Below are 16292 nucleotides of genomic sequence, written 5' to 3' on the forward strand. Positions count from 1 at the left end.
TGGATGGAGGTGCAGCCTGGCTGCGATGGTTCCTAGTCCTAATCCCAGATGGGGAGAAGGTATGATGGAGGGACTGGAGGAGCCTGGACATCGGGGACAATTCATCTCCCAACTTAAGAAGGGCCCAGTTTGGACACCCACAGAGTGTTTCCTGGGACTTGTAGTTCAGAGGGGCGGCCCTGTTCGGGGAGCTTCTGCATGACGTGCATTGGCAGTGCCCTGCTGTGACTCCCGGATCCGACATAAAAAGATGCGGGGTCTCCAATCACTCTTGGGGGGTCGGAAGGAGGTGGGCGCCGCTTGCTGCTCGGAGAGAAAGAATTGTTTCACTTGGGTGGTGTTATTTTGAACTCGGGACTGTCCTGGTACCATTGTGTCTGGAAGTTTGGGGGACCTCCTGTGGTCACACAGGCCGTGACATTCAATAAGATCCGTTACTGACGAGGGTTGGCTTCTAACTGAGCAACTGGATTGGAATGAAAACCTGCAGCCACTGCGGCCCTCTGGGGTGACCACTAACAAGGGGGATCACCTAACCCACCCTGAGGGGACTAAAACTACAGATGTCCTCTCTGGTGACTGTAAGTGTGTCAAAGTGGCACCTCATTCTGTACAAACTGCCCCCCCAACTGAAAACACTTTACAGCAACAGAAGCCATTTCAAAAATCGGCCCAGCGGGACTCACCTGTCCAGGGCGGCTGCGTTATCTGTACTTCAGGGCTCTGTACTCCAAGCAGACGATATCCTTGGGGACGTGGTGCCGACACAAGCGAGGGACTTGGCTCTCCCCCTGCGCCATGGGAGCGTCTGGATGTGCTGCACAAGAGGGGAGAAAATGGCGGTCAGTCCGAGAGCACAATGCCAGGTTCAGTTCTGTCAGTTAGGCGTGACATTCAATCGCACGGGAGTCACACAACACGGGGGTGGCGGGGGGGAGGAATCCTTCTGCTGCCCACCCCTCCCCCAGCCCAATTATGGAGGCTCACTGGGAAACGCTGATGTGCCATTTACTGGCGTTTAAAACACGGAGCGGGAATTGCAATTTCCTCTCTGCACTTAACACACACGGGAGCTGCCGTCATTTCCTACTTTTACCGTTAAGTCACAGAATGAAATGACATTTAAAAGCTCTAGAGTGCACGGTTGGTGCCCACCGATGCCCATCTGGGTGCCCACACCACCCACCTGTTGAGGACGGGGTGACCAGAGTACACTGCAGCAGGTCAGCACCCCGCTCTTCCTGTGTTTGTGGTGCCCACGCTGGCCAACGTCACCCGACAGGAGCTGGTGTGTGCCAGTGTCGGTGGGAAAAAGTAAGTGCACCCTTAGCTCGAACAGCTGGCAGGACCACCTCCAGTCGGTGTTTCGTAAAATGGTCTACCAGCCTCCAATATCATCTCCTTTATTACAGAATTCTTCAACTGGGTGACGTTTGATGGGTGCCCACTTCAAACCCCTCGCCCCCATCTTGATGGTACTCAGATCCAGGCTTTGTCTCAGCCATTCCTCGGTGGATTTACTGCTCCAGCATCATTGCAATGTCCACCTCAAGCCGAGCTTCAACCTCCGGACAGGTGGTCTCATATTATCCTCAAGGGTCCTCTGATACAATGAACAACTCCTAGTGGGTTCTGTGATCGAGAGGGGAAGCGCTGGGCAACAGACCACCCTGGAGGAACGGCGAGGGTGAGAGAGTTCAGATATATTATTACATTAATGGTCTTCAGGTAACGTGGCAAATCAGCAATAAAAACCCAGCAAAGAACTCAAAGTGTCAAACAACAAAATCAAACACGACCAACAAAAAAAAAAAAAATATGAAGCTTCTACTTTACTACAAAAATTTAAAAAATTAAAAATTTTTGCTAAAATGGAATAAATAAATCAGTAGGCCCGGTCAAGTTTAAGGTCAGAATCTCAAAGTCCTAAGTGTTACGACGCAGACAACTGGAAAAAGAATTTGCTTCTTGCCCCCTACATTTTTCCTTTGCGGTCTTGGGGGTCTTTATAATAAAAAGATTTGATTTTTTGGATAAGGACTTTCATTAACAAGGCTTCTGAAATGCAGTATTGTGGTTCCCATTGCTGCAGCCCCCCCCCCCTTTTGTGTTTGGTTGGGGGTGCCACCATTTCGACACTCCTGCGATGTCCTGAAAGTCGTGTGATGTCACCGACATGACGCCTCATAGTGGCAGCCACAGTATCTGCCCTTCAGAGCAGGTGGCCCACCATCAGTACTCGGATGAGCCTGGGTTGCTGCTGGAGTCGGTCTGAATGGGGATCCCAATGCCCCCAGTGCAGTGACGGGGACACTGCCCCCCCCCCCATGTCCAGTTTAAATTGTCCACCACAGCCTGGTCATTCTGGCCCCCTAATAATCGCCGTCTCTCTTCCTGTCAGCCCTAAAAGCCAATGTGTCGTTAGCGTACTGGTGCTATAATGGCTGCCATCGTGCCACTCGGGCACTGGCAGAGCCCCTGCTACCACCACCAATGTAAAGCACTTAAAGCACCGCAATAATGGCTACAGAACAATAATGATTTATTTCACTAATAATTCCATATATTTTAGAATAAATGAACAAGTAATGATGATGATCACCGCTCAGTGCGTAGAGCAGATTGCGCGTGAAGAGGACGGAGCTCAGAGGGGCTTCTGTTCCTTTCTTCCTCGATGTTTGCCTAACGCTTTGTGGTTTCGCGCTCCGGTTTCTCTCCTTTTACTTGGCTTCGTTTTCTGCTGCTGCCCCTCCTCGTCTTTTTCCTACATTTCTGCAGCGGGGTAGCGGTGGTGGGCTCGCTCATCTGTGGCTCAACTGAACCTTCTGCTTCCTTTTGGTTTTGCGGCCAGCGGGCAAGTTGAGCTGCGCTTTTCGTTTTGTTCGTCCGCATGTCAAACAGCTGCCTGAAATGCTTGTAGGCCAGCATGACTGTGAAAGCAGCGGACCACCCGCCCACCCCCATTTTAGAAATCATGAGCTACGTCTTCAGGATGAATTATGGGGGTCCAGTTCTAAAAGGGGCAGCATGTGCAGCTGACTCTGCGGTTTCTTATTTAGAACTGCATCGAGACCACCTGGGGGGGGGGTTATGGCTGGACGGCAGCATGTTAAACCCACCACAAGCAAGCAGCCACTGGCACATACGACAGGGCATACGATTCAGGCACCCGCACAGCAACGGCCCCGAGTGTCCCCAGTCGTCACTGCCGAGCCAGCAGGTACACTGGGCATGGGGGACACATTTGTTGGTAGCCCTCCGCCAAGAAAGAAGACCCCACCAATTGTCTCTGGCACCCATCACAGTTGATTCTGTAATTTTGAACTGTGCTTTTGATTCAACAGAATATTTCAAATAAGAACACAAATGGCAGGACGGCAGGGACGGGACCCTTCACCTCATATCTGATTGCACACACCCGGAGCCCACCATGAGACATGGGTCGTGTGTCCTGAGCAAACTGCTCCAGCCATGTCAGGTGTCAAGGGGGTCTTCCTTCCCCGGACTGCACGTTTCAAATCGTGAAGGGCCACCTCACAAGAGTCCCATGTTTTGTTCTTCTCACTGTGAGTTTTGGCTCCTTATCCTATTGGGGGGGTCCATGACCTGTGACTGACACAGACCACCCTGAAACCAGGCAGGAGGACGTTTGGCTCCAGATGGTTCTGCACAGACTCAAGGTATCCGCACCCCCCCCCCCCCCCCCGCCCCGGGATAGACGCAGCCCCCAAAACACGAGCGAGCCTCCTCCACGTTTCACAGCAGGTCTGCTGTTCTTTTATTTGAAGGCTTCATTTTCTCATCTGTGGACATCGAGCTGATGTGACTTGTCAAGAAGGCCCAGTTTGGCCTCATCGTTCTCCCAGAAGTCACTGCGGCTCGTCAATATGCATTTTTAAATTTGTCTTCCAACAGAGGCAAAAAGCTGATAGATGGTGAGATCAGACAGCGGTGGTCCTCGACCTTGTGGGGTCTCTTTGGAAGTCATCCTTGGCTTTGTGGCCACCATTCTTACCGTTTTCCTCTTGTGAACGCATCCAGGGAGGTTGGCTACAGTCCCATGGACCTCCACCTTCTTTGTGATTATTTTCAGCTGTTGTCACATCTAGCTGCTTGGAGATGGTGGTCTTCTAGCCATCTTTGTCATTTTCTTTCTGATCCCCTCAGACGACTCTCTCGTCCACATTCAGTGTGGGACACACGGTGACACCAAACAGCCAGGTGACGACTTGTCTCCATTCCAGTTGGCTCAGTGACTGATTGTACGATTGGAAACAGCGACTTTGAAAAAAAATCCCTTGAATCCAATGATCTTCTCTAAGGGTCCCCAACAAAACGTATTCAGGCCATTTTAGAAGATCTCTGTAGAAGCAGCAGCTCCTGATCTCCCGTCACACTTGCTTTGCTTTACTCGATGCCACGTCAAGGGCGTGTAGGCACACGGGGACGATGGCTTTGTCACTTTGCAGGAGGTGTATGGCATTTTTTTCCAAGGAGTTGTGAGGGGACCGACACATCCGTCCACGTCTGTCAGACTGAAGGACAGCAATACCTTAGGCCACAGACATTTGTCACTGTTGTCACCTTCTGTCCACGCCGCCCCTCAAAAATGAGTGAAAACGCAGACTCTTAATTCTGCTCGTTCCGTGGCCCTTCTCATTACAAATGTCTCGGTCCCAGATTGGTCCCCCTACCCAGAGGGCCACCGTATTCCAACATGGCTGACAGGGTGGCGCTGCTTGTTGTGTTGCTTACCCGTGTGCCTCTTCCTTACGCTTTGCACAGTTTCAATGCTTCACACATCCGGAGGTGGCAAACGATTCAGCAGCTGCTACAGCACATCAGTGAACCCCGGGGCTCTTCAAGGGGCCTCACCTCCTTTTCCCGTTTCCGCCGATGCCCAGTGTAGGCGAACGGCGACATCATCCACGTTTTTGGTCGTTTAAGTGTGGGCGGAGACTCTTTCATACACGACGTGTGGATGGAGATCGCCGGTGTCAAATGAGAGCACAGCAGTGCGGACGAAACCTCACTTAACAAAGCGGATGAACTTCAGTCCATTACAGGAAGCATTGTGCTCAGGGCGACGACCTTAACATTTGTCTTGGGGGCGTCTCGTTCCTCAGCTCACCACCGAGACCACCTCACTTGGGGTCAGAGGCAATGCCACCAGAAGCTCCAGGACCCAAAACGAGTCGGGGTCCTTTAAGTGGACTTGCCGGGGGCCGCGCACCTCAGCTCGGGTAGGAGACCTGCGCTCCCTCCGTTCACCGCAGGCCCCGTGACATTTCTTTTCTACTGCCCTCTTTATGGCCTCCATCTTGGTTTCACACAGCATCGCTTTAAATTAAATTTGTCAGCCAAGAATACCCGTCCATTAACACAGCATGTGAGAAAGTTCACAAATCAGACTACGGGGCCGCTTATTGTACCCCGCAGATAAATCACAGAAATTCCAATACATCGATACTTTTACTGTTTAACAAATGATACGAGAAAACTCAGGTCACCACTCATAATTATACAGGATGATAAGAGTAATCAAATGTAAGCGCCTTGCAGATGGGAAAGGCGCTATATAAGTAAAATGTATTCATTGTTATTAAATATGTGATAAACGAATACAACGACAGCTCCAGAAAACACTGGCACCTTCAAGACAGAGAGCAGAAACACAAATGTAATGATGGGTGGCACGGCGGCACACTGGCAAGGAGACTCGGGTTCACGTCTCAGGTCCTCCCTGTGTGGGGTTTGCATGTTCTCCCCGTGTCTGCCCGGATTTCTTCCCACATTCCACAGACATCCAACATCAAGCTCGGTCATCGGAAGTGACGGACATTGTGCAAGTGCCATGTACTGCTTTGTAAAAATATTAAAATAAAAAACACGCACACACAAAGTAACGACGCACTTGCATAGAATAACGGAGTTCAACACACACACACACACACACACACACAATATGAACGACAGGAGCTGCTCAGTGACCAGCATGGCGCTGCAGTCAGCAGGCACTTCAACTTACGCACTGATAGAACTCAAAGTCACAAATGTGACAAAAGGAGGTTCTAAAATACGTCACAACAGCAGGCCACCTCAAGGCAGCCAGTCCCCAGTGACTACCAGCAGGCCACGGCCTACTTGGGCCCAGATGAGCAGCAGAATTTAAATAAATAAATAAAGAGAGTTCCAAACATCTCTCACAAGGGAGAGGAGACCAAGTTGCCCACTGAATTATTCATAATGACTGACAAAACTCAAAATGCTCCAAAGACGAGATGTGCCAGTGCCAGTGCACAATCCAAAGTCAAAAAACAGAGAAAAGAAAGTAAAAGATGGCAACCCTCACACAAAGACAAGCCCCCCCCCCCCCCCCCCACAAACTCAATGACCCGCTGCTGGGTCCTCCTCCGATTCAAATATAAAGGCGCAGTGGTGACATCAAGGTGGCCCCGCCTCCTGGGGCTCCACCCACAACACACACACAATAGTCGAATGTTTAAATAATATTACACGACACACAAACCCAACGGAAATGTGATGAAAAACGTGAAAACCATTCATTCACGGGCATGGGACAGGCATGTGCCACTGTGTTGTGTGCCAACTTACTTTACGGCGCCATTTGGTTTCTGCTTCTATTTTTCCCATCACCTTCATTTCCTGTTGTTGAATTTGAATGCGACGTTTATTTTGCTTTAGGTGTTATTTAGTATTTTAGACCTTTTCGTCGCTAACCATTTTAGATTAAATTCAAATGGGTTACATTTATACCCACTGATGAATTTAAGGGCATCATAAAGAATGTGGTGAAGGAGACACGTAGCGGTTGTTCTGTGTGTTTGTGTACGGTAGCTATCTAACTGTAGAGACCGTACATTATATTGTATTATACTAGGTGTCCCCCACGGCTCCGCCCACATACTAGTGAAACTTTAAAAATCAATTAAAAAATTGAAAATGTAATCATTTGTATTGAGAAGAATTCATATTTACAGCTTTTGTATCCGAGGGCCTCTTGATATCCAATATTCTTGGTTTTGCTATCCGAGCAAGAATGTGGCTGTGATCTCTTTGCCAAAAATGTAAAAGGTTGGCAAGGAACCTCTGGCCAAGCGGAACGTGGGTACGCTCCATCGTCAAACGTTGGCACTGTATCGGATTGTGTTCAGCTCTGATGGGAGAGCATCCCCCGCGTGGGGAGAACATTAGAACACTCTGGACAAGGACAGGCCACTCAGCCCAACAAAGCTCACCAGTCCTGGCCACTTATTTCTTCCAAAAAAACATCAAGTCGAGTTTTTAAAGTCCCTAAAGTCTTACTGTCCACCACACTACTTGGTCGCTTATTCCAAGTGTCTGTCGAAGAGCACATGGCCGTGATATCTCTGCCAATCAGCTGCTACGCTCTAAAACACACGTCCTGTCGCTCTGATCTCTCGCTCAAAAACGTCAAATGTTACTCCTTAATCTGTAGATGATCATGTCTGCTGAACAAACGGGTATCGCTAGCTAAGTGGAGGCACGGTGCGCTCCAACACGTGGCGACAGGCAGAGGGACTGGCGTGTGAATGAGGAAGGCAACGCCCCGCTCGGCTCCCTCCCCTCGGATTAGCACAAATAAATCGTTACTGTGAGCAAACTCTGATACTTAGTGTGATGAGAGAAGTCGCAAAATCAACCGGAATGTTCAAGCAAATCCTAAAAAGAAAGCCAATGTAAATCCATCAGGTAGTTCTCTCGTGAAAAGCGGACAGCTGGATTTCATTCATATTATTTTTATATACAGTGCATCCGGAAAGTATTCCCAGCGCTTCATCACTTTTTCCACATTTTGTTATGTCACAGCCTTATTCCAAAATGGATTCAATTAATTTTTTTCCTCAGAATTCTACACACAACACCCCATAATGACAACGTGAAAAAAGTTTACTTGAGGTTTTTGCAAATCCCATGTCCATAAGTATTCACAGCCTTTGCTCAATACTTTGTCGATGCCCCTTTGGCAGCAATTCCAGCCTCAAGTCTTGTTGAATATGATGCCACAAGCTTGGCACACCTATCCTTGGCCAGTTTGGCCCATTCCTCTTTGCAGCACCTCTCAAGCTCCATCAGGTTGGATGGGAAGCGTCGGTGCACAGCCATTTTAAGATCTCTCCAGAGATGTTCAATCGGATTCAAGTCTGGGCTCTGGCTGGGCCACTCAAGGACATTCACAGAGTTGTCCTGAAGCCACTCCTTTGATATCTTGGCTGTGTGCTTAGGGTCGTTGTCCTGCTGAAAGATGAACCGTCGCCCCAGTCTGAGGTCAAGAGCGCTCTGGAGCAGGTTTTCATCCAGGATGTCTCTCTACATTGCTGCAGTCATCTTTCCCTTTATCCTGACTAGTCTCCCAGTTCCCCACAGCATGATGCTGCCACCACCATGCTTCACTGTAGGGATGGTATTGGCCTGGTGATGAGCGGTGCCTGGTTTCCTCCAAACATGACGCCTGGCATTCACACCAAAGAGTTCAATCTTTTTCTTATCAGACCAGAGAATTTTCTTTCTCATGGTCTGAGAGTCCTTCAGGTGCCTTTTGGCAAACTCCAGGCGGGCTGCCATGTGCCTTTTACTAAGGAGTGGCTTCCGTCTGGCCACTCGACCATACAGGCCTGATTGGTGGATTGCTGCAGAGATGGTTGTCCTTCTGGAAGGTTCTCCTCTCTCCACAGAGGACCTCTGGAGCTCTGACAGAGTGACCATCGGGTTCTTGGTCACCTCCCTGACTAAGGCCCTTCTCCCCCGATTGCTCAGTTTAGATGGCCGGCCAGCTCTAGGAAGAGTCCTGGTGGTTTCGAACTTCTTCCACTTACAGATGATGGAGGCCACTGTGCTCATTGGAACCTTCAAAGCAGCAGAAATGTTTCTGTAACCTTCCCCAGATTTGTGCCTCGAGACAATCCTGTCTCGGAGGTCTACAGACAATTCCTTTGACTTCATGCTTGGTTTGTGCTCTGACATGAACTGTCAACTGTGGGACCTTCTATAGACAGGTGTGTGCCTTTCCAAATCAGGTCCAGTCAACTGAATTTACCACAGGTGGACTCCAATGAAGCTGCAGAAACATCTCAAGGATGATCAGGGGACACAGGAGGCACCTGAGCTCAATTTGGAGCTTCATGGCAAAGGCTGTGAATACTTATGGACATGGGATTTATCAGTTTTTTTATTTTTAATAAATTTGTAAAAACCTCAAGTAAACTTTTTTCACGTTGTCATTATGGGGTGTTGTGTGTAGAATTCTGAGGAAAAAAATGAATTTAATCCATTTTGGAATAAGGCTGTAACATAACAAAATGTGGAAAAAGTGATGAAGCGCTGGGAATACTTTCTGGATGCACTGTATAATAGACAGAGAGAGATGCTGTATGTTACAATAGATATATTTACATTTAATATAAGACGTACATGACATTCTATATGTTAGGAGTTTGTGTGGCTGCTGCCTTGGTCAGGTCTCTCTTGTAAATGAGATTTTAATCTCAGTGGGACTTCCTGGTTAAATAAAAGGTATAAATAAATAAATTCAAAAAAAGAAATAAAAAGGGCCTTTTCATGATCGCTGTCAGTCCCTGACGATCACACTTTAACGGTTGTCCAAGATGACACGTCCCCATCCGCGGTGCACATTTACAAAGCGCTCCTTTCAAATTCGTTCCCTTTGACTTTTTGCTCTTCAGTTTCTCGATTTGGCCTCAGCACTCATCTTATCGACCCTTTTCTGTTTCAATGGCCGCCTCCTGGCTTCCTTTTAAAATCTGTCCATTGCACTAATACAACAGCGATAAAGCAGCGTCGCTCTCCAAGGACTTGGATAACTGAAGGTACCACCACATAGGGTTACACCCGAGGTCCCAAAGTTCAGACCTCTGGCCCTGTGGCTGCAGGTTTTTGTCCCCACCAGTCAGTCTCTCCCCCCTTAACCAGCTGGTCTTCTGATCTTACCCTGCATTTAGAAAACAGCAGCAGTACAAGATTTGCATTGATAAGAATACAGGTTGTCTCTTGGGATTCAGGGGGGTTAGGGGCACAGGACCCCCACAAATGCAAAAATCCAGGAATACGTTTCAAGCCCATAATTTTTGATTATTTTTTTTTTTTGTTCTTTTATTTTGCCTTATACAATTTCTTGTATTAGGAATTTGTTAGTTTTCGCATACCCCTTGGGGTCAGACATTGTACAGCACCCCTGAAGCAATTGAAGGTTAAGGGTCTTGCTCAGGGGCCCAGCAGAGTAGGATCTCTTTTGGCAGTGACGGGGATTCGAACCGGCAACCTTCGGGATACCAGTGCAGATCCTTAGCCTCAGAGCCACCACTCCGCCCTTTTAAATGAGGTTTATTTTAAGTTTAAACTGCTAAATAAGATGCAAAAGGCATAATGATCAATGCACAAGCAAGTCACATGTGTTAGGCTGGCCACTGAGACAAACATGTGGGACGTCCTCCAGACAAAGTGCCCAGTTCAGCAGATGGCACATCACAAACATCTTTAGAAATAAAATGCATTGCATTTGTCACTCCACCAGAGGGAGCACTACAAACACTTGAAGTAATAAAATGAACTGCATTTTGCATTCCAACAGATGGCACATCACAAACATTAGCACTGCTTTTACAAATCTCATACCAAACACCATATCACAGAGACATCCCGTATAGTATGCATCGTATTCGTCACTCCAACAGATGGCACATCAAACACATCTGTAGGAATGTATTTTATTCTCACAGATGTTTATGATGCACCACCTGTTGGAATGGCAAATGCAGTGCATTTTATCACTACATGAATTACAAAATACATTCCAAATACATGGTGCACTGCAAATGCAAACGCTGAGGTCTACATCGACTACTTAGAGTTCAACTCGCCTTAGACACATACACAACTAGTTCAACATAAATAAATAAAAAGGACACAAAGACTTTACAGACTTGTTCAACTACAAAGCAGCCCCCCTAACTCAGATGCGGTCCCGCCGGGCACCCGCGACTGCCATTCTAGACAGCCCTCTACAAAACAATGGGATTCAGTAAATCAAGAGGTGGGCTCTTGTAACTGTTTTAGCCACTTTCTTGAAGTGCCCCCCACTGCTCGGTAACTGTGCCGGTCCCCGTTGTAACGGACGGCTAGCGCGTGTTGTTTCTTGGCTTACTTTTCTCGTCCTGAGTTTCGCACTTTCCTGCCCCTCACAAGTTTCCTCTCGAAATAACAACAGTAGTCCTCCTCCTCAGGCTCCGGCCGAGTCGGTGTGCTCAGGGGGGGCTCATTAGGGTGTGCCCTGCTCGCCTGTTCCACGTACGTTCATGCCCTGCACTGCCACGATGATGGCTTGAGGTGCCCTCTGTGTCTTCTCCCACACAATCCGACTAGTGAAGCTAAACTCGACCGGCATCCCTTCCAGGACAGGTTCCTATCTCTCGTCGCCTGTCGTTGTCCCCAGCTGGCCTCGGCCCTCCTCAACGCGACTAACGGGACGATCGCCAGGCGCTGGGGGTCCCGAACTGCTGCAGTGCGTGTGCTCACTCGCTCCCTCCCTCCCTTCCAGTGTCCCTTCGACATGAATTCGGTCACTAAAGAGGGACAAACCAAGGCGACACGACACGACACTGCACCTCTTGCGCCCGTTTTCATTTTACTTCACGGATACAAACCGATTCGCCACTGACGGCGTTTCTGTCTCCTTCATTCCGGGTGCTCCCGGCGGTCCGGGCGAAGTGAAATGGGGAGAAAGCCACGCCGACGTCCGTCCGATTCGAAGCACAAATCCGGTCTGCTCCCCACCACCCGACCTGAGCCTCATGTCACTTGGAAAGTCAATGCGGCCGCCTCACTTACCGGCTCCTGACGAGGAATTCGCTGCTCTCGGCCGCCTTTTGTGTCCCTCGGTGATGCGCTGTTTGTTCTCTCCTCGGTACCCCCACCCAGGAAGTTAAGTCAGTAGCGAGGTGAAAAAAAAAAAATCCAAAAATACACGGAGGGGTCCTGGCAGGAGGGCGGGTTACACCAACTCCCCCAAAGCCGACTGCATCGGCCAAAAGACGGCAAAGGAAGATTTTACAAACAACAAAAAGCAAAAGAAAAAAAAAATTACATAACACGCTGTGCGCTCAACGAGGCGGACCCTTTGTGTTGGGCACAGACCGCTGGCGGATGGTTTTGGAAACCACAACCGGATGCTGCTTAGTTGCCATATTTGTTAGTGGCATACAGTGAAAAAAATACTCTGTCAAGCCGAAAGAGGGCGCCAAGTGTACAGTGAAAAACAGAAATTCCATACTTCAACCTAACCTAAAACACACACACACACACACACACACAGCCTGGGGGTCCTCATCACTGTCCAGAGGGTCTGCAGTATCAACAAGCAAGAGTTCGTTATAAACAACCAGGCTCCTGGTGAGAAGGCCTTCCTCGATGATCACGGAATTGCGCGTTAATTCAGCGAAAACGAAGAAGCTTCACCACATCGCGGGGTTTGCGTTCGTCGGGTCGTAGGGCCGTTAAAACTGGCGTCTGTACAGATTAGGTACATGTGTGTGCTAATCGACATGCAATACATCACCCCTCTCATCATCATCATCATCACCATCATTAGTGAGGAGAGCTGCCTGAGAGAGACAGAAGTGAAAGACACTACATAAAGGTCAGGTAGATAAGAAAGAAAGATAGATAGATAGATGTGAAAGGCACTATATAACAGATAGATAGATAGGAAAGGTACCATATGATTGATAGATAGATAGATAGATAGATAGATAGATAGATAGATAGATAGATAGATAGATAGATGGGAAAGGCACTATATAACAAATAGATAGATAGATGGGAAAGGCACTATATAACAGATAGATAGATAGGAAAGGTACCATATGATAGATAGATAGATAGATAGATAGATAGATAGATAGATAGATAGATAGATAGATGGGAAAGGCACTATATAACAGATAGATAGATGTGAAAGGCACTATATAACAGATAGATAGATAGGAAAGGTACCATATGATAGATAGATAGATAGATAGATAGATAGATAGATAGATAGATAGATAGATAGATAGATAGATGGGAAAGGCACTATATAACATAGATAGATGTGAAAGGCACTATATAACAGATAGATAGATAGGAAAGGTACCATATGATAGATAGATAGATAGATAGATAGATAGATAGATAGATAGATAGATAGATAGATAGATAGATGTGAAAGGCACTATATAACAGATAGATAGATAGGAAAGGTACCATATGATAGATAGATAGATAGATAGATAGATAGATAGATAGATAGATAGATAGATAGATAGATAGATAGATGTGAAAGGCACTATATAACAGATAGATAGATAGATAGATAGATAGATAGATAGATAGATAGATAGATAGATAGATAGATAGATAGATAGATAGATGTGAAAGGCACTATATAACTGATAGATAGATAGGAAAGGTACCATATGATAGATAGATAGATGTGAAAGGCACTATATAACAGATAGATAGATGGATAGATGTCAAAGGCACTATGTAACAGATAGATAGATATGAAAGGGCCCTGCTCGGGGTTTGTTTCCTGCCTTGTGCCCTGTGTTGGCTGGGATTGGCTCCAGCAGACCCCCGTGACCCTGTAGATAGGATATAGCAGGTTGGATAATGGATGGATGGATAGATATGAAAGGCACTATATAACAGATAGATAGATAGATAGATAGATAGATAGATAGATAGATAGATAGATAGATAGATAGATAGATAGATAGATGTGAAAGGTGCTATATAATAAATAGATAGACAGATAGGAAATGTGATATATAATTAATATATAGATGGATTTATAGATAGATAAATCGAAGTGAAAGACACTATATAATAGATGGATAGAAAATGCATTCTATATTACTGTACATAGACAGATAGAGCTTTATTTGCACCAGGAGGAAAACTGGCTTTTTACAGAAGCTCTTTAAATAAATACATACATAAATAGATAGATAAATAAATATAGATATGCATACACACACTCTTCAAAATGAATTTCAGATATCTTAAAATGTAATTTACTTTATAAGATATCTGAATCTCGCTTTGAGATATCTCAAAATCATTTCCTGTAAACTGCCTATTATTTCAATGGGACTTCTTGTTTATTATAAGATATCTTAAAATATATTTGAGATATCTTGAAATGAGCAGGAGTGATTTTGAGATATCTGGAAATAATTGAGTGTCCTTTTGAAGATATCTTAAAATGCATTTTAGATATCTTGAAATACAATGTTAGATATCTGAAATGGAGCAGAGACCCATTTTAAGATATCATGAAATTAATTTTAGATATCTAAAAATATACTTTAGATATCTCAAACAACACTGAATTTTAAGTTATCTTAAATGCTTTTTGAGATATTTTAATTATATTTCGAGATATCCTAAAATAACTTCCCACTCATTTTAAGATATCTCAAATACATTTTGAGATAACTTAAAATAGACAGGAAGTCCCATTCAAAGAATAGGAAATTTTACAGGAAGTTATTTCGAGATATCTCCAATTGCATTTCAGATATTTCAAAATGTACAGCATATTATTTCAAGATATCCATCCATCCATCCATTTTCCAACCCGCTGAATCCGAACACAGGGTCACGGGGTCTGCTGGAGCCAATCCCAGCCAACACAGGGCGCTGATTCCTCTCCTTTGTCTCACCCCCTTATCAGTACCCCCCATAAGTGCAGAATCATCTGAGAATTTCTGCAGGTGACCTGAGCTGCTCTTATATTTCTAGTCAGAGGTGCACAGAGTGACAGGCCTGTTCCTTGTGGTGCTCCAGTGTTGCTCACACCGTCCTTGAGTCTCACAAACTGATGTCTGCCTGACTGATAGTCCATCATCCAGGACACCACAGGCTCGTCCACCTGCATATCTCTGAGATGACCCCTTAACAGGGATGGCTGGATGGTACTGAAGGCACAGGAGAAATCAAAAATCAGAATCCTCACAGTGTGGCCAGCTTTGCCCAGCCTTTGTGGTGCAGATAGATAACTGCGTACCTCCACTCCAGTCATTGTCCAATAGGCGAACTGCAGTGGGTCCAGGTGGGCTACCACAAGAGGACTTATATAGTCCAGGACCAGCTTATCAAAGCTCTTCATGTGAGATGTAAGTGCCACTGCTACTTTCTGGAGCCTTAGGGACACACCGACCAGGTGACAGGGGACACTACAAAGTTGGTCAGCACAGGCCTGAAGAACTTGAGGGTGGACTTCATCTGGTCCTACAGCTTTTCCTGTCTGTAGCTTCCTCAGTTGTCTCCTCACTTGGTCTTCAGTTATGGACAGTCCATGCTGATGGTCAGAGGTGGACTCATAATAATAATAATAATAATTCATTACATTTCTATAGCGCTTTTCTCAGTACTCAAAACGCTATCCACATAGGGAGGAACCAGGAAGCAAACCCACAATCTTCCACAGTCTCCTTACTGCAAAGCTGGTCATTGGAAGAAGGGGGCAGTGGGAGAGAAAATCTCATTAGGTTTGTCCACATCCCCTTCTAGTACCTGAGCCCCGGATTGCTTGAGTCCAGTAATGATGCCCAGTCCATTCCAGGTATCCACTATGTTCAGTTTTTTGATGAGTTTTGTTTCCTATTTTAGTTTTCTAAGCTTCATTTCCTTCACTCAGCTTTTTCTTTAGCAGTCGCTGTACGTCCCTCAAAGACTCTTTGTCACCAGATTTGAATGATCGTCTCTTCTCTTCTCATTCAGCAGACCTTTCAGCCCGTCAGTAATCCAAGGCTTGTTGGTTGGAAAGCAGCGCACTGTCTGTGAGGGTACCACCGTGTCAACACAGAAGTTCATATAATCTGTGATGCAGTGACAGAGTCCCTCAGTATTGTCCCCATGTGACTCGCACATCATTTCCCAGTTTGTCATTTGGCAGCAGTCATTCAGTGCCATTTCAGCCTCCGTCCTCCACATCTTCACTCTTCTGGTGGTAACAGGAGGCCATCCAGTAACAGGCTTGTAACTGGGAATTAGAGGAGTCAGGTTGTGGTCAGATCTGCCCAAAGGTGCCAGTAGTTTACACTTCAAGTCATCTTTAACATTTGAATACAGCAGGTCCAGCTTGTCATTTCCTCGAGTGGAACCAGTCACATTGTCACTTGGAATATTATAATTGCAGGGTCAGAGGGAGTCATCATTAAAGTGTTGCTGACAGAGTGAACCATTTCCAT

The 16292-nt window shown here is 46.4% G+C and overlaps 1 protein-coding gene across 1 annotated transcript in view; it reads right to left on the bottom strand.

Moving 5' to 3' along the window:
- The window catches only part of lrrc8aa (leucine rich repeat containing 8 VRAC subunit Aa), a 52264-nt gene extending 40225 nt beyond the window's left edge, over window positions 1-12039 (bottom strand). Inside the window, exons 1-2 of the mRNA XM_028809075.2 lie at window positions 11887-12039; window positions 687-817 (exon numbers count right to left, since the gene is read on the bottom strand). The gene's annotated coding sequence lies outside the window, so the exon portion shown is untranslated. The remainder of the gene's footprint in view (window positions 1-686; window positions 818-11886) is intronic.
- Between the last annotated feature and the right edge of the window lie 4253 nt (window positions 12040-16292).

Source organism: Erpetoichthys calabaricus, chromosome 9 (assembly GCF_900747795.2).
Source record: "Erpetoichthys calabaricus chromosome 9, fErpCal1.3, whole genome shotgun sequence".
Taxonomy (NCBI): Eukaryota; Metazoa; Chordata; class Cladistia; order Polypteriformes; family Polypteridae; genus Erpetoichthys; species Erpetoichthys calabaricus.